The 19139-nt window shown below is 42.2% G+C and overlaps 1 long non-coding RNA gene across 2 annotated transcripts in view; it reads right to left on the reverse strand.

Annotated features, from left to right (window-relative positions):
* Positions 1-19139, reverse strand: part of LOC139263319 (uncharacterized) — a 70487-nt gene that overhangs the window by 34658 nt on the left and 16690 nt on the right. For both annotated transcript variants that reach the window (XR_011593104.1, XR_011593103.1), the window contains 2 exons: positions 14719-14854; positions 14042-14106 (listed from right to left, as the gene is read on the reverse strand). This is a non-coding gene — a long non-coding RNA (uncharacterized lncRNA). The remainder of the gene's footprint in view (positions 1-14041; positions 14107-14718; positions 14855-19139) is intronic.

Raw genomic sequence — 19139 nt, forward strand, 5'->3', positions numbered from 1 at the left:
CTCGAGGGATTGCTTAAGAAGTTTCCTTCTTGACTCACTCAAATCAGAAAAAGAGTATGATCCATTGGTGAATGTAAAGCGAGACTCTCTTACTATGTAAATGATCCATAAGAGGTGAATGGAACTATGTGAACCTATTTCAGTGATATGGTGCAGGTACAGTTGGGGATGGATTAAGGTGGGTGGGGGGGGGGGGCGAATGGGGTGGTCGCCCGGGGCCCAAGCCTAGAGTGGGTCCATACAGGGTCGGATTAAGGGTAAGGGTAAACTATATTGACATACGTGACGTAGCAAGAGCAGGGCGGAGCCACGAGGGCTCAGGCGCATGTTCTTGACTTGATGTAAAGACTCTAGATGCCTGCAGTGCCTGGCAGGGTGGCGCCAACCAACATTTCTGGCCCAGCGTGTTGTACTGAAATAACATGGTCTAATCCAACACTAATGCTGAAAACACTGTGCTGTCACCCAAGGAGAAATTCAAAACTGAAGTGTTCCTTGTCATCATTGATCAACTAATCAGTGCCTTGAAACACCACCTTGAAGCATACAAGGAAATCAACTGTAAGTTTGCATTCCTGTCCAAGCTAACCATTCTCTTGACTCATGAGATCAAGCAAGCCACACCAAATCTTGCCCGCTCCTATCCCAAAGATCTGGAACCTATGATTGAAAGTGAATTCATCCAGTTTTCTAGCTCAGTGGCATCCTTAACAGAGCTTCAAACCTCAATTTGTGTCAAAGTAAGTCAGCAGAGCTGAGAATGTACCAATACCTCCATACACACGCCCTCACCCAAACCTTTTCTGACATTGAAATAGCTCTTCGGATATATCTGTCAATGATTGTATCAAATTGCAATGGTGAGCGGGGTCCTTCTTGAAATTAAATGCATCAAGGATGAGGTCAGGAACCGAATGGGCCAATAATCTTTCAATCATGAACCTCGAGAGCAAAGTACTGAGAGAACTTGATTTCTCAAAAATCATTGACCAGCTTAGCTGACAAAAATCTAGGAAAAGACCAATGAAATGTTATACTTGTAGTTGCCTCTGTGGAGTAAATGGAATGCAAATGACAAACAATGATCTTCCAAATAAATTGTGCTGTCTTGTTCTAAATTGTTGTCGTTGTCAATTTAGTTTCAAAATATAAGGATTTAAAAAAATTAAAATGTTGTTTACTGTTTATACAGGGTTTCATCAAGATATCAATTTGATTCTTTGGAAACATAATACAATATTAAATGAGTGTCATTATAGTATCAATGAGAACATAATCTGAGATTTAGACCTGACCTGATGCATATTCAGTATAGTGTCCTGTGACTTAGCTCATTACTGTCATTTACTGCAAGATGTGAATGGTACCACCCGGGGCCCCCTTAATCTGTCCCTGGGTACAGTGCCCCTTTGCTTTAACTTCCAGATTCTATGACTATATAAGTAGTATTTTGGGTAAACATGAGCCCCCAAAACATGTGTTGATAGATTGTAACCCACAAGAAATCCTATAATGAGTAAAAGTCATTAAACAAGTAGTTATTGCTATGTGATCTCTTTTTAAATATGTTGCTTTTGATATCTGTAAACCATCTCTATTGAATAGTTTTAGCACATTCACCATAATTTCTTTTTGGATTTGGCTGCAGAGATGTGCAGCTTCACAGACCCTTTTTATTATCTTTCCCTTGGACATTGAGCAGACAGGTCACTTCTGAAGGGTACCAGCTTGGAAGAATGATCATGATATGCCAAGGATAATGATCAAGAACAAAAATCTGCTTTTAAATATATTTTAAGTTAAAATAAAATTAATCTCAATTTACAAAGTATACTTACACCTTCCATTTGGTCTAGGATTAATTGCATTTTTCAGTTAACAATAACTTGCATTTTTATTGTAGAGAAACATCCCAAGGTGTTTTACAGAAGAGTAATCATACAAAAATTGATGCTGAGCCAAAGGAGGATTTTTTTTTCATTCACGGGTGTGGATGTCGTCGGCAAGGCCAGCATTTATTGCCTGTCCCCAATTGCCCTCAAGAAGGTGATGGTGAGCCGCTGCCTTAAATAAAACTGAGTGGCTTGCTTGGCCCTTTCAGAGGGCAGTTCAGAGCCAACCACAGTGCTGTGGTTCTGGAGTCATATATAGGCCAGACTGGGTAAGGATGACAGATTTCCTTCCCTAAAGGTCATTAGTGAACCAGATGGGTTTTTACGACAATCCAGTAGTTTCATGGTCAACATTACTGATGCTAGCTTTTTATTCCAGATTTATTTAATTAGCTGAATTTAAAATCCCCAGCTGCCGTGCTGGGATTTAAACGCCTGTCAACGGATCATTAGTCCAGGCCTCTGGATTACTAGTCCAGTAACATAACCATTATCCTACCGTACCCCCATATTATGAGGGGGTGACTAAAAGCTTAGTCAAACAAGTGAGTTTTAAGGAGGGCCTTAAAGGAAGAGAGGGAAGTGGAGAGGCAGAGAGGTTGAAGGTGGGAATTCCAAAGCTTAGGGCCTGGATGACTGAAGGTACGACCACCAAAGGTATAACAAAAGGAATGTGGGATGCAGAATAGGCCAGAGTTGTTGGAACGCAGACAACTTGGAAGTTTTTAGGGTTGGAGAAGGTTACAGCAATATAGGGAATGGCAAAGCCATAAATAGTTTTAAATATAAAGATGAGAATTTTAAGTTTGAGGTGTTGGGGGACTCGGAGCTAATGTGGGTCAGCAAATACAGGTGATGGGTGAGCAGGACCTGACACAGGATAGAATGTGGGCAGCAGAAATTTGGATGGGATGAAGGGTAGAGGAAGGTGGCTGGCCAGGAGAGAATTGGAATAGAGTATAGAGGTGTTAAAGGCAAAAGTGATTCAGAAGCAGATGGGCTGAGGCAGGGATGAGACAACAGCTACAAAGGTGAAAGTAGGCACTATTTGTGCTGGCAAGGATAGGAGGTTGGCAGCTCTATTGGGAAGGGTGATGGAATAGTTGGTGAAGGTAGGAAGTTTGTGGCGAAGACAAAGACAATGGCTTCGGTCTTCCCAATGTTTAATGAGAGGATATTGCAGCTCTTCCTGGACTAGATGTTGGACACGCAGTCTGACAACACAGGCAATGGAGGGGTAGAGTGCGTATCATCAGCGTACATCTGGAACTAAGTCTTTGGATAATGTTGCCGAGGGGCAGCATGTAGATGAGCAAGAGGAGAGGCCAAGCACAGATCCTTGGGGGACCCTGGAGGTAAATTAGACTTAAACAAAAATGTTATCATGTATTGAAAGAATATAATTCTCAGATAAACAAAGAAACATATCACGCACAATGAAAGGAAATAAAAGTTGCAATTGGAGTAGCTATAAGATCACTGGAGCAGAGGATAGTGGACACTTGTGGCAGATTTTTTTAGCTATATTAGGAGTCAAAGAATCATTAAAGACTGTACAAGGCCAATGGAAGATTCCCTGGGTCAAATTTTAATGGACCTCCAGGGTATAGCAGAGGTATTAAGTGATTATTTTGTACGTATCTTTAATTTTGAAGATGATGCTCAACAATCAGCAACAAGTTAACAGCAAAATTGTAAATATTAAAATAGATGAAGATATCATCTTATTCAGAATCATCAGCAGTGGTCTGCCGAAGGCAGTGCTGACTCAATTATCTCTTCTTCAAACCATTGCCTTCTGCTTCTTTCTTCAATTCCCAGCGCAATTCCCAATTCTTCAGATGATCCAGAAGCATCCTTATTTTCCTCCCTTAGATAGAATAAGGAACCTCAAAATAGATAGGGCTGCCAGCTCAGATGACATTCACCTGAGGGTCGGTAAAGAGATGAGATATGCTTTGCAAGCTTTTTGCCATATTAATAGCTCACTAAAGTTAGGAACTGTTCCCTCAGATTGGGAGGATACTCATTCATTCCCATCTTTAGGCACAACCAGAAAATTGGAGGTCCATTAGTTTTACTTCAGTTATAGGTAAGATCCTCAAAGGAATCATTAGAGATGCTCTATATGATCAACTAGATAGAGTCGTCATCAGGGACACAACACGGCATTTGGAAAAGGTCATGTCTTACTAATTTGATCGAATTGTTTGAAAAAGTTGCTCGGTTAATGGATGAAGGTAGCCTGGTAGATATTGTTTACCTAGATTTACAGAAAGCCTCTGTTAAGGTACCTCACAATAGGTTACTCTACATGATAGAATGTTGTGGAATTAGTGGGAAGCTACTACAGTGGATTACGAATTGGCTTCATGCCCACAGGTAGAAAGTGGTTATCAATGGCTGTGGATTTGAATGAGTGACCAGTTACTAGTAGTGTCCTACAGAAATCTGTATTAAGGCCTTTGCTTTTTACTATTTTTTGTAATAAACCTAATGTAGGTGTTGTGGGAATGATCTGCAAGTTTGCAGTTGATATGAAGATTTGTGTAAGTGTTAGGACTGTGAAAAGACTAAACTACTACAAGCAGATCTTGATGTGTTGAGAAAATGTGCACGTGTTTGACAAATGGTATTTAACTTATAGACAAGTGCAGTGTTACAAAAAGGCTTAAAAAGCTTGGTTGGGGAGGACCAGGGGTCATGCTTATAAATTACACAATTGCAGAACTAGGTTAAATGTTAGGCAGTTCTTCTTTTCCCAGAGTAGACAATATGGAACAAGTTACTGATTTGTGGCGAGTGCTGGCTCGCTCTATACCTTCAAAAGAGTGCTGGTCTGGTTCCTGAGTGTAGGAAGAGATCTCATCATATGAGATATAGATATCCATACAATAGAATTCATGGTCAGTGTGGTCTCCTGAACTAGGTTCAATTACCTAGGGGGATAGGAATGTTCCAGATTTATTCCCTTAATTTGCTTTGGGTTTTTAATCTGATTGTTCACCTCTTCAAGGAGATTACATAGCTTCTGGAGGGCAGGGAATGTCTTATTCTTGATACATAAGACATCAGATGACTTAATGGAATAGGCTAGATGGAACAGCTATCTAACATTTTCATATGTTTCGTATGTAACTGTGCAGGAACAGGAAGAGAAGCCATTACTGGAGATGCTCTGGCTACGATTGACTAGGTGAGTAGTTCCAGTTAGTTGGACAATGGAGCAGAGGTTGGAGAAGGATGGTGTGTTCAACCATGCCTGGCACTGAAAATTAACTTTTACACGTGTGGTGTCTCATTCTTTCAGATTTTTATTATTGGCCCATAATTTGCGACTAACGGTGAAGTGATGGTGATCAGCGCTGACCTCGAAGAAAACTGCCCACAGAGATCTTGTGATCACTGTGGTGAGAACTTTAGCTTCCTTGACTTGAAATTGATTGTAGCGCTGTCAAACCGGGAACTTAAGTGCGATGCAGCAGTGATGTCGTCAAGCTGTCTAAGCAGCCAATCACGTTGAAGAATTCTCAGACAGCAAACCAGAAAATAAAAAGCACAAATTATCTGGAGTTTTAAAAAAAATTTAAGAGACCAAAATAAAGATTGGGACATACACACGGAGTTAAGGTAGAAGATGAAATATCATGAACAAATTTTAAAATATATATATATTTTTTTAATCTAGTAATTTTTATCATAATGGAGAAATTTGACATTCCATAAACATAAAATTAGATTTTCAGGGCCAGAATGGTTGTTTAGCAGTCAGTATGCTATTAAAGTCTCAGTTATACCTATTCCAAAAAGGTTTAACAATTAATGGGATGCTTAACAATGATATTATTGTGGAAAGGCTTATATTTTCGTTAGTTCACTGATTTCACCGATTGCCGGAATTGGGGGGGGGGATCCACAGTGCAGCCTGTGTCGGATTGAATGCAACTTTAGGATTTCCATTGCATTTAACTGCGCATGTGCTAAATTCTAAAGTTACAGTTAGTTTCAGAGGGATGATTACGGTGAACACTGCCAGTTCACTGATTGTATCACTGCAAAATCTGGACAATTGTTGGAGATTTTTTTTAAATTTTAAATTAAATTTATTCTTAACTTTTTTTTTCTGTCTCTTTTATATCTCTCTTAATCTCATCTTTCTTTCCCTCTATTTCACTTTCATGATATTCAAGACAGAGGTCAATACATTTTGGGGAATTAAGGGATATGGGAATAGTGTAGGATGGTGGAGTTGAGGTAGATCAGCCATGATCTTATTGAATGGCGGAGCAGGCTCGAAGGGCCAAATGGCCTACTCCTGTTCCTATTTCTTACATTCTTATGTTCTTATGTTCTTATTTGGCATTGAATTAAATATTCTCACTTACACTTCTTGGTTCAGACTATGCGTGCCTCATTCATAATTTTTAAATTTGATTAGTTAAGGCGTTACATAGTTGCTTTCCCTGTTCACATAGATCTAAGATCTCCTGTGGAGGGCAATGTGCTGAAATGGCTTTCTAATCACAGCAAGTTCCAGTGCAAAACCCCATAGAAGGTCTGTGGGCAAGCACAAGTGTAAATAACGCTAGCACCGTTCGCTCGCCACTAATCACAATATCCAGGCCAATGTTTTTTTTTTCCATAGAGGCAAGGTGACCACGATCATTTTCAATAAAAGATGCATCCTATATACAAATATAATAGATGTCCATCATACCATCTAAACTGGTAACAGAATGATCAGGTGGGGTTCAGTCAGGGTCTGTCCCAATAGTCGGCTTGATAAACTGTAAGGATCTCTTTACCCTGAGGCAAACTTTAATAGACTTTCAACAAACTCATTTTCATCACTGATTGGAATTCTGCATTATAAATATTACCAGAAGATGGGGACATTTCCTCTAAAATCAAAATAAATAAATACAGTATGTTAACTACTACATGAAATCTAAGCGTTATATTTTATTCTATGATATAAAGCAATACAAAAGTAAAAGTACTTCTATTTTTTCTGAAAACTGAAATTTGATGTTTCTATGTGAACTAGATTCAATTTTTAGAAAGTCATAAGGTACAGTGTGTATAGGCACCATAATAAAGCAGTTTCTTCAGTGTAAATCATAAACCAGAATTTGAATTATCAAGCTTTTGAGCCCACTGAAGCTTTAATCTTAAATGACATATAAATCCCTTCACTCCCTCAGACTATCTCATTGTTGAAGTAAATCCTTGAAATGTACACAACACCTAAAAATGAGCAAGGTACAAGCTAAATTCACTTCACAAGGCAACATGCACTATATCTGGTGTTTGAAACATTACTGAAGCAATGTTTTTGATTTTTTTTTAAATTACATGTTTCTGAAAAAATGTTTTACAGTAGATGTGATTACACATTTTGTTTTCTAATCAATGAGATTATATTTGTGGTCATATTAAAAATGTAGTCTGGTTGCCAAGTAGAACAATCGATTACATACTCCATCCCCGGAGTTCAGAATGGATCATTTCCTTCCTGTATGAGATTATCACTTTATCATTTTCATTTTTTGCATACAAGCCCATTGTTAGCTACATCCACAAAGAGCTGAATGGCAACAGAAATAACCTCCACTTGGACTTCATTGTTGGCTCCAGAATTCCATTCAGAATAAATATAATTCAGAGAGATATTTTCCTCCTAAGATTCCATAAACAGATCTAGTATTTCAAATGTACATTTTTAAAAAGAAATTATCCTAAAAATTAAGGAAAAAATATTTTTTACAAGAAATTCAATCCTTCCTTTTTTCTAATGGTTCAGGTTTCAACTGTTTAATGATCACAATATGGGATCAAATTAAATCATGTAATTTTGGTTTTTGCTGAACACAGTTTTATTTCACAAGTGTGTGTAACTCTTGGATTCGTTTTGGACTATTTGACAAATGTTTTTTAAAAATGTACATTTGAAATACTAGATCTGTTTATGGAATCTCAGGAGGAAAATATCTCTCTGAATTATATTTATTCTGAGTGGAATTCTGAAGGTAGCATAACCCTGCTATTTAATAAAGGAGGAACAGAAAACAATGGGGAACTATAGGCCAGTTAGCTTGACATCAGTAGTAGGCAAAATGCTAGAATCTATTATTAGGGATGTGGTAACAGGACACTTAGAAAATCATAATATGATTAGGCAAAGTCAATTGTTTTATGAAAGGGAAATTGTGTTTTGACAAATGTGTTAAGAGTTTTTTGAAGATGTAACTAGTAGGATGGATAAAGGGGAACCAGTGGGTGTAGGGTATTTGGATTTTCAAAAAGCATTTGATAAGGCGCCACACAAGAGGTTATTATACAAAATTAGGTCTCATAGGATTGGGAGTAATATATTGGCATGGATTGAGGATTGGTTAATAGAGAGAAAACAGAGAGTAAGAATAGAATTATAGAATCACAGAAATTTACAACACGGAAGGAGGCCATTTCAGCCCATTGTGTCCACGTCGGCCGACAAAGAGCTATCCAGTCTAATCCCACTTTCCAGCTCTTGGTCCGTAGCCTTGTAGGTTACGGCACTTCAAGTGCACAACCAAGTAATTTTTAAATGTGGTGAGGGTTTCTGCCTCTACCATCCTTTCAGGCAGTGAGTTCCAGACCCACACCATCCTCTGGGTGAAATAATTTCTCCTCCAATCCCCTCTAAACCTCCTACCAATTACTTTAAATCTATGCCCCTTGGTTGTTGACCCTTCTGCTAAGGGAAATAGGTTCATCCTATCCATTCTATCTCAATTTTATATACCTCAATAAGGTTTCCCCTCAGCCTCCTCTGTTTCAAAGAAAACAAACCCAGCCTATCCAATCTTTCCTCATAGCTAAAACTCTCCAGTCCAGGCAACATCCTCATAAATTCCCTCTGTACCCTCTCTAGTGCAAACACACCTTTCCTGTAATGTGGTGACCAGAACTGCACACAATACTCTAGCTGTGGCCCAACTAATGTTTTGTACAGTTCAAGCATAACCTCCCTGCTCTTGTACTCTATGCCTCGGCTAATAAAGGCAAGTATTCCGTATGCCTTCTTAATCACCTTATCTACCCGGCCTGCTACCTTCAAGGATCTGTGGACATGCACTCCAAGGTCCCTTTGTTTCTCTACACTTCTCAGTGTCTCACCATTTAATGTGCATTCCCTTGCCTTGTTAGCCCTCCCCAAATGCATTACCTCACACTTTTTAGGATTGAATTCCATTTGCCACTGTTCTGCCCACCTGACCAGTGCATTGATATCTTCTTGTAGTCTTCTGCCATTATCAACCACACAGCCAATTTTTGTATCATCTGCAAACTTTTTAATCATATCCCATACATTCAAGTCTAAATCATTAATATATACCACAAAAGTACTGAGCCTTGCGGAATTCCACCGGAAACAGCCTTCCATTCATAAAAACACCCATCAGCTATTACCCTTTGCTTCCTGCCTCTGAGCCAATTTTGGATCCAACTTGCCACTTTGCCTTGAATCCCATGGGCTTTTACTTTCATGACCAGTCTGCCACGTGGGACCTTATCAAAAGCCTTGCTGAAATCCATATACACTACATCAAATGCACAACCCTCATCGACCATCCTTGTTACCTCCTCATAAACTGCAATCAAGTTAGTCAGACACGACCTTCCCTGAACAAATCCATGCTGACTGTCCTCGATTGATTCCGTGTCTTTCTAAATGAAGATTTATCCTGTCCCTCAGAATTTTTTTCAATAATTTTCACACACCAAGGTTAGGCTGACTGGCCTGTAATTACTCGGTTTATCCCTTTCTCCATTTTTAAACAAAGGTACAACGTTAGTAGTCCTCCAATCCTCCGGCACCACATGTGAAGCCAGAGAGGATTGGAAAATGGTGGTCAGAGCCTCTGCTATTTCCTCTTTTGCTTCTCTTAATAGCCTGGGATACATTTCATCCAGGTCTGGGGATTTATCCACTTTCAAAGCTGCTAAACCCCTTGATACTTGCTCTCTCACTATGTTTATTTCATTTAATATTTCACACTCCAATCTCTGATGGCATCATCCCATCTTTCATGAAAACAGATGCAAAGTATTCATTAAGAACCATACCCATGTCTTCCACCTCCAAACACACATTACCTTTATGGTCTCTAATAGGCCCCACTCTTTCTTTAGTTATCCTCTTGCTCTTATTGTATTTATAAAACATCTTTGGGTTTTCCTTGATTTTACTTGTCAAAATTTTTTTGTGCTCTCTCTTTGCTTTCCTAACTTCCTTTTTAATTTCAACCCTGCACTTTCTATACTCCTCTAGGGTTTCTGCAGTATTGAGCCCTCGGTATATATGTCATAAGACTCCCTTTTTTTCCTCTATCCTACCCTGTATGGCCCTTGACATCCAGGGGGCTCTAGATTTGTTAGTCCCACCCTTTTTCTTTAAGGGAACTTACATGCTCTGAACCCTCAGGATCTCCTTCTTGAATACCTCCCACTGCTCTGACACTGATTTACTTTCAAGTAGCTGGTTCCAGTCCACTATGGCTAAATCACATCTCAGCTCAGCAAAATTGGCTTCCCTTCACTTGAGAACTTTTATTCCTGGTCTATCCTTGTCCTTTTTCATAACTACTCTAAATCTAACCGAATTATCACTAGCACCAAAATGCTCTCCCACTGATATCCTTTCCACCTGCCCAGCTTCATTTCCTAAAACTAAGTCCAGAACCACCCCCTCCCTTATTGGGCTTGCTACATATTGGCTAAAAAAAACTTCTCCTGAATGCATTTTAGGAATTCTACACCCTCTATACCTTTCACACTAATTTTATCCCAATTAATATTAGGTTAGTTGAAATCTCCTCCTATTACTGCCCTATAGTTGTGCATTTCTCAGACATTTGCCTACATATTTGCTCTTCTATCTCCCTCTGACTGTTTTGGGGTCTATAGTACACTCCCAGCAGTGTGATCGCCACTTTTTTGTTCTTCAGTTCTACCCATATGGCCTCATTTGTTGATTTTTCTAACATATCATTCCTCCTCACAGCTGTAATTGTTTCCTTAATCAATACTGCGACCCCTCCTTTTCTATCCTCCTCTCTTTCCCATCTGAAAACCCTGTAACCAGAAATGTTGAGCTGCCATCTGTACTCTTCTTTCAGCCATGACTCAGTAAAAGCTATATCATCATATTCCCAAGTGTCTATCTGTGCTCTCAGCTCTTCTGCCTTATTCCCTATACTCCTTGCATTGACGTATATACCATTTCTTAATGCTCTTCTCAATCTTTCTCGCTGCAATGCTTCTTCTAAACTCCAACAAGCTCCCCGCTGGAGAGAAGCTAATCTACAGGATGAATGTGAAATTGTTCATCTTCTGTCACCTCCAGTCGTATACCAAGGTTATCCCAACCTCTGTCTTTCCTTCTTCTTAGGCAGTCCTTCGGAGTCGAGGATGACTTGCTTCCACACTAATATGAGTTCTCAGGTGGCTGACGAGTCCAATGCAGGATCTACAGTCTCTGTCACAGGTGATGCAGACGGTGGTCAGAGGGATGGGTGGGTGGGGTGTTTGGGTTGTCGTGCACTTCTTCCGCTGTTTGTGCTTGGCTTCCGTGTGCTCCCGGCGAAGAAACTCAAGATGTTTGCTGTCTTTCCGGATGCTTCTCCTCCACTTTGAGCGGTCTTGGGCCAGGGATTCCCAAGTGTCTGTGGGGTGTTGCACTTTTTCAAGGAGGCTTTGAGGGTGTCCTTGAAGCATTTCCTCTGGGGCTCGCTTGCCATGTCAGACAGAGCGGATTAGGCGATGGTCAGTCCAGCAGTCGTCAGCTCCTGTCATGGCGAGGTTGATGTGGACGTCCTTGCAGTCCGTTGCTCGGATGATGACGTAGTCCAACAGATGCCAGTGCTTGGACAACCTCCGTCATTAAATTACAATATGCAGACAATGCTTCCGTTTGCGCAAACTCAGAGGCCGAACTCCAAACCATCGTTGACAACTTCACTGAAGTGTACGAGAGTCTGGGCCTTACATTAAACATCCGTAAGACAAAAATTCTCTACCAACCTGCCCCCACCTCACAGCGCTGTCCCTCAATCATCAAGATCCACGACAAGACCTTGGACAGCATGGACCACTTTCCATACCTTGGGAGCCTCCTGTCAGTGAGGGTAGACATTAATGACGAAACCCAACACTGCCTTTAGTGTGCCAGTGCAGCCTTCGGTTGCGTGAGGAATAGAGTGTTTGAAGACCAAGATCTCAAACCCGGCACCAAGCTCATGGTCTACAGAGCAGTAGTAATACCCGCCCTCCTTTATGCTTCACAGGCATGGACAACGTACAGTAGGCACCTCAAAGCACTGGAGAAGTACCTCAGTGAAATCCTGCAAATCCATTGGCAGGATAGGCGTACCAACATCAGTGTTCTCTCTCAGGCCAACATCCCCAGCATTGAAGCATTGACCATGCTCAATCAGCTCCGATGGGCGGGCCACGTAGTCCGCATTCCTGATGCAAGACTCCCAAAACAGGCACTCTACCCCAAGCTCCGTCATGGCAAGCGAACCCCTGGAGGGCAGAGAAAATGCTTCAAAGACACCCTCAAAGCCTCCTTAAAAAAACGTAACATCCCCACTAACTCTTGGGTATCCCTGGCCCATGACCGCTCAATGTGGAGAAAAAGCATTCGGGAAGGCGCCGAACACTTTGAGACTCTTCATCGAGAGCACGCGGAATCAAGTACAAACAGTGGAAAGAACGTACGACAAACTAAGCATCCCACCCATCAGCACCTTCAACCACCACCTGCCCCACCTGTGACAGAGTCTGTAGATCCCGCATTAAAATCCTCAGGCACCTTAGAAATCATGCTAGTGTGGAAGCAAGTCATTCTCGACTCCGAGGGACTGCCGAAGAAGATACCATTTAGCACTGCCAAACACCCTTGTTGTCTATTTTCTAGCCTTTGTTTCCTCTGCCTTTAAAATTCACTTTCTAATTTTCAGCTTTCCAATTCCAGCTTTGCTTCTTTCCCTTCTGAATTTACTCTTAGGTTCCCATCCCTCTGCCAAGCTAGTTTAAACTCTCCCCAACAGCACTAACAAATCCCTCCGCAAGGGATATTGGTCCCGGCTCTGTTGAGGTGTAACCCACCTTGTACAGGTCTCACCTCCCCCAGAAACAGTCCAAATGCCTCAGGAATCTAAAGCCCTACCTTTGGCACCATCTCTCCAGCCACGCATTCATCTGCTCTCTTCTATTTCTGTACTCACTAGCACGTGGCACCGGGAGTAATCTGAAGATTACCACCTTTGAAGTCTTTTTTTTTTAATCTCACTCCAAGCTCCCTAAAATCTGCCTGCAGGACCTCATCCCTCTTTCTACCTAGGTCATTGGTAGTGATATGGACCACGACCTCTGGCTGTTCACCTTCTCCCCTCAGAATGTCCTGCAGCCGCTCAGTGACATCCTTGACCCTGGCACCAGGGAGGCAACATGCCATCCTAGAGTCACGTCTGCGATCGCAAAAACGCCTATCTGCTATCCTAACTATTGAATCCCCTATCACTATTGCTCTTCCATTCTTATTATTATTCTTCTTCCCCCTTTTCCCGTGCAGCTGAACCACCCGTGGTGCCGTGGATGTGGCTCTGGCTGCACTCCCCAGAGGAACCATCACCAATAAACGGGACTTTTCCGGGTTGGCCGGCTGTAACTAGCGGGGTATTGCAAGGATCGGTGCTTGGGCCTCAGCTATTTACAATCTATATAAATGACTTAGATGAAGGGACTGAGTGTAACATATCCAAGTTTGATGATGATACAAAGTTAGGTGTGAAAGTAAGTTGTGCGGAGGATGCAAATAAGTGCAGAGAGATATAGACAGGCTGACTGAGTGGGTAAGAACGTGGCAAATGAAATACAATATGGGGAAGTGTGAAGTTATCCACTTTGGTAGGAAAAACAAAAAAGCTGAATATTTTTTGAAAGGCGAGAGACTGGGAAATGTTTGCATTCAGAGGGACCTGGGTGTCCTTGTACATGAATCACAGAAAGTTAACATGCAGGTACAGTGAGCAATTAGGAAAGCAACTGGTATGTTAATGTTACAAAGGGATTACAGTAGAAGAGTAAAGAAGTCTTACTGCAATTGTACAGGGTATTGATGCGACCACACCTGGCGTACTATGTACAGTTCTGGTCTCCTGACCTAAGGAAAGACATATTTGCCTTAGATGGATTGCAACGAAGGTTCACCTGACTGGTTCCTGGGAAGAGGGGATTATCCAATGAGGAGAGATTGAGTAGACTAGGCCTATATTTCCTAGAGCTTAGAAGAATGAGAGGTGATCGAATTGAAACATATAGGGCTAGATTTTCCATTATTTTGGCATGCATAACGCCCACTTAATGTCCATTTTAACGCTGAAATGAGGTGTAACGACCAGATATCGCGAATTTAGCCACAAAATGGAAACTGATGCCCATTTTTCAGACACTTATTGCCGAGCATTACTGTCGCCACGTACATAATGCCGGGAAAAAATAATACCGTCCGCCCACTTTTTTTGTGTGGAATCATTAGATATGGCGAAACGAACGGCCATAGTATCGCCCAGCGTTACTTTTGGCACGTAATTAACACCGAGATTTAATAATACCGACCGCCCACTGTTTTTTTGTCATAAAGATCACATTTGCCGAAATTAACACCCAGTATATCTCCCATCCTTACTTTCGGCACCTCGCACACATCTCGCCCACAATATCGCTTGACGAAAAAAAACGCTGGGAAAAAGTTGAACTAATCGGAACTACTCACAGCAGTATGGACGGCATGTTCTAAATCGCAGGTTGCATCATTTAAAAGGCTGCTCTGCTTAAACCTCGGGGAAGTTCGGATGTACTCTGGAGGTGTTTGGAGGTGATGTGAACATCTGAACAAACATCTTATCATACTGTGGACAATTGGAATTTAAATAGGTGTCTTAGTGGGGACATTCATTCTTTGTGAACAATCGGTGGAAAACAGATAACTGTTGGAATGGGGCCTGTCATTTCTCACCCTCTCGATGACCACTCACATGCTGCAGACTCGCGATGGCAGAAGATATACTCGACAGCATCATGTGCCCAATGTAAGACGTGCCAGACTGATGAGGATGACCAGACGTTACACCCCCCGCAAGTACAGGGAGAAGCAGTCTTACCTCAACTTTTGCGACACCACCTGCCTTAGGAGACTGCGCTTCCACAAAGAGGTTATCAGTGCCAGCTTATAAGGGGAGATCTGCCGCCTGCCAGCACCATCAGGACTGCACTGTCCATCGAGGTCAAGGTCACCGTGGCACTGTGTATCTACATGTGGGGTTGCTTTCAGGCCTCAGCTGGAGACATTTGCGGTATATATCAGTATGCCACACATTGCTGCATTAGACAGGTCACTGAAGCCCTGTATGCATGCAGGATGGACTTTATCAGCTTCCCTATGACCAGGGAGGCTCAGACTGAGAGGGCTCTAGGATTCTACCAAATTGCTAACTTCCCCAAGGTGCAGGGAGCAATAGACTGTACGCACATCGTGATGCGGGCACCTTTTCAGGATGCAGAGGTTTTCAGGACGGCAAGGGATTCCACTCCCTGAATGTGAAACTCGTTGTCGACCACCAGCAAATTATTATGGCAATGAATGCTAAATTTCCGGGCAGCATCCATGATGCTCACATCCTGCGAAAGAGCACTGAATCTGACTCGTTTACCAATCAGCCACAAGGTCAATGCTGGATGCTTGGTGACAAAGGATATGGTCTCGCCACTTGGCTGATGAACCCCCTGCGTGACACCCACACTGAAGCCGAGAAGCGATACAACGAGAGCCACAGAGCCACTTGCAATATCGTCGAGAAAAGCATTGGAGTGCTTAAACAGTGCTTTAGATGCCTGGACCACTCAGGAGGCAAGCTCCAATACTACTCTAAGCAGGTAGCTCAATTCGTGGTGGTGTGCTGCATGCTGCACAACTTGGCTATCAGGAGGGGGGCAAGAATTGCAGAAGGGTCTGACGGTCCACCTCAGGAGAGAGGGGAAGAGGAGGACGAGGAGGTGGACGCTGACATCGGACCAGACAATCAGGCTGATGCTGAAGCCATGCCCCAGTCTTCCTGTAGACCGCAGGAAAGGGCCCGTGGTGGCATCATAACTGCAATACTCTTACGTCAGGGGCTCATAAATGAGCGCTTTGCTTGAAAAACCTTTGGTGGTATTTACAAAGCTGACACACTGCTGGGTGTGCAGGTCATACATCAATGGTGGGCATCACCTTGGTGACAGTTAAAGTTTAAGTTGATTCAAGTCAAGTGTAATTATACCCTTTCATGTTAAGGAATCACCAGTGTGTAACGGTGCAACTATCTGAGCCAATGCACAACAAGGTTATGTTAAATAAAAAACATTTCTCAGACCATTTGTCTGAAATCATAAGTATATCTGTAAAAAACCACCCCACCCCCATCTCAACCCACAACAAATTTATCACACTTACATCATTACAATGGTCCCCATTTCGAGCAAAACAGAACACAAATGCAAACCAGCAAGGTAGCCCCCTCGCTCCTTGCCCTGACCCACCCACCAAAATAGCAGCAGCAACCTAAAAATATGCCCCACACAACACCTGCGGCCATGCACCTCACTTTCCTACCACCCCCCCCCCCCCCCCCCCGCTTTTCCTCCCCACCTCTACCCCTTCCCCTCCTGACCCCAAGCCGCCTGGCCGAGGAGCTCCTCAGGCGATGCTTCATTGAAAGGGGGGGTGGGGCGGATGACAGCAGAACCGCTGCTTGGACGGATACGGGAGAGGACGGTCCCGAGGTGGGAACATGCTCCAAGCCAGAAGCAAGATGTTGCTCCTGGTTCTCATGTATCGATGACAATGGGGGTGCGGAACCTTGGGGTGCAGTGCCGCGCTCCGGGACCACTGGGAGCCCTCTGCCACCAGTGTCCCTGGCTAACAGCTCCAGGGCCTCCTCCATCCCTTCCATGTTATGTATTATTTGTTGGACAAAAACTCGGTGCCAACTATGTTCTTGGTGCTTAGTAGACTTTTTGCTGCTGGTGAATCTCCCTCGTGTCTCCCACAACAGCCAAACAAGCACACACCACAGCCACACACGCTTTCAGTCCCTCTCTGCATCCTCTCTCTCTCTGTCTCCTCTTCTGCACATGTAATGATGACCCCTGACCTCCTGAATCATGGGAATCGAGCCTTGCCATGCCGTTGCTAAGGACGGTGACATGTTATGGCAGAAGGTCAGAGAGATTTAACACTAATGCCCATTTCATATCGCTTGCAGTAACACCCAATTTTTAAAATGGAGACTAGGGTCTTTGAAAATGGGCGACAAGCCGGCGATCTGAAAACCCATTTTTACCACTCACGTCGGAAATAACGGCCATTTTTGGGCGATCTGCACAAAAGTGTAAAATCTAGCCCATAAAATTCTTAAGAGGCTTGACAGGGTTAATGCTCAGAAGATGTTTCCCCTGGCTGGGGAATCTAGAACACGGTGTCACAGTCTCAAAATAAGGGGTCGGCCATTTACGACTGAGATGAGGAGAAATTTCTTCACTCAAAGGATTGTGAATCTTTGGAATTCTCTACCCCAGAGAGCTATGGATGCTCAGCCATTGAGTATATTCAAGACGGAGGTCGATAAATTTTGGGGAACAAAGGGAATGAAAGGATATGGGGGTAGTGCTTATGCTCTTATCAGAAAAATGGTGCAGAGATTATTGATATTAAGACATATTTTGTGATTTTAATTTTATTTATTTTTATTGTGGGGAATGTGTACTTGTATACTTTTATTAACTAGTAGAATGAGTTATCACATACATCTTTAATACTGATTCTGAAGCTACTTAGCAAAGCTCTAGTATTATCTGTGTTTTGGTAAACTCTCTGTGAACTTGTACCCAGGGCAAGTAATGGAAAAATGTCTTGTAAGAAAGTTATAGCCAAATTGTCTGCAAACACTTGGAACAAACAATGTGCCTTATTAAATGTATAGTTTAAAAAGCAACATAGAAAATATTACACATTCAACAGAATTTGTCTCGTTGTACTATATACACAAATACAGTAAATTGAACTAAAGTTAAAAAACTGAATGTTGTCTTTGCAGCAGATGAATTGGCCCAAATGAAATTGTTTGTTTTGTGTAATCCCAGAAAAGTTAGTCAGGGATTTAAAACAGTGCATTTGCCTTCATTCCAAGAAAGCTTAATTTTGAACCTCATATTTTTGTAAAGATTTTTTGTAATATTTATACTGTTGTATTAATAAAAAGTCATGAGTAAAGAATGAAGAATGGAAACCAATGCAGCAATTTGGGCATAGAAATTCGACCACATACCACCAATTTTTCGGGTACTAAACAACCCCCTATGTCTCCAATATGGCAGGCAAGATGCACACACTCATTATGAACTGGAAATGCGGTGCCTGCCATATTGATGTAAGGCAAAAAAAAATTACAGTCCAGGGCCCATCCCTGAAATAGGCGCTAAGCCCTTTGCATGTTCAAATAAGTGGTAAAACACTTGTTTGAAGCCCCCTCTGCATTACAGTCTCCATCGTTTATAGCAGATGCATTGGTGCGAATGTGATTTGCCTGCTATACATGTTGGCCAGTGTAACCTGATGGCCAAGATCCCAGAGATGGCCGGCAACGCAGTATTTTGCATCCTTTTCAATATTACTGTTATAGTCTGTGCAAAACATGATAGAACAAATCATTCAAACATTACTTCTCAAGTGCCTTCTGATACTTGGCATTGAAGCATGGGTGTGTTTTCTGGTAACGGATATGTTGAATTTGCCTTAATCCTAAATTTCATTCATAACCAAATATCTGCCAAATTTCTTTTTAAAGTAACTAATTAATGTAATATTAATGACACTGGGTTAGAGTTTACTCTGCATATCTGCTACTTCGTGTTGGGGCACGGGAAGCGCTATGCTAAGTTCTGGAATTCAGGGCTGAAGTATGCAGTGCTCTAATCAGTTTCACCACGACAATAGGTAAATGTTTGTAAGCATCAATCGCAGGAGTTGTAGAGGTCACAATGGATGGGGGTGAGGAGCGCGGTGACTGAAGGCATGGGGCTGCCTGAGAGGGCTTAATGATAGGTAATCGCAAGGTGTAAACAGCTGCTTGAACTGCCCAAAATAGTTGATGTGCT

The sequence above is a fragment of the Pristiophorus japonicus genome, chromosome 4 (assembly GCF_044704955.1).
Source record: "Pristiophorus japonicus isolate sPriJap1 chromosome 4, sPriJap1.hap1, whole genome shotgun sequence".
Classification (NCBI taxonomy): domain Eukaryota; kingdom Metazoa; phylum Chordata; class Chondrichthyes; family Pristiophoridae; genus Pristiophorus; species Pristiophorus japonicus.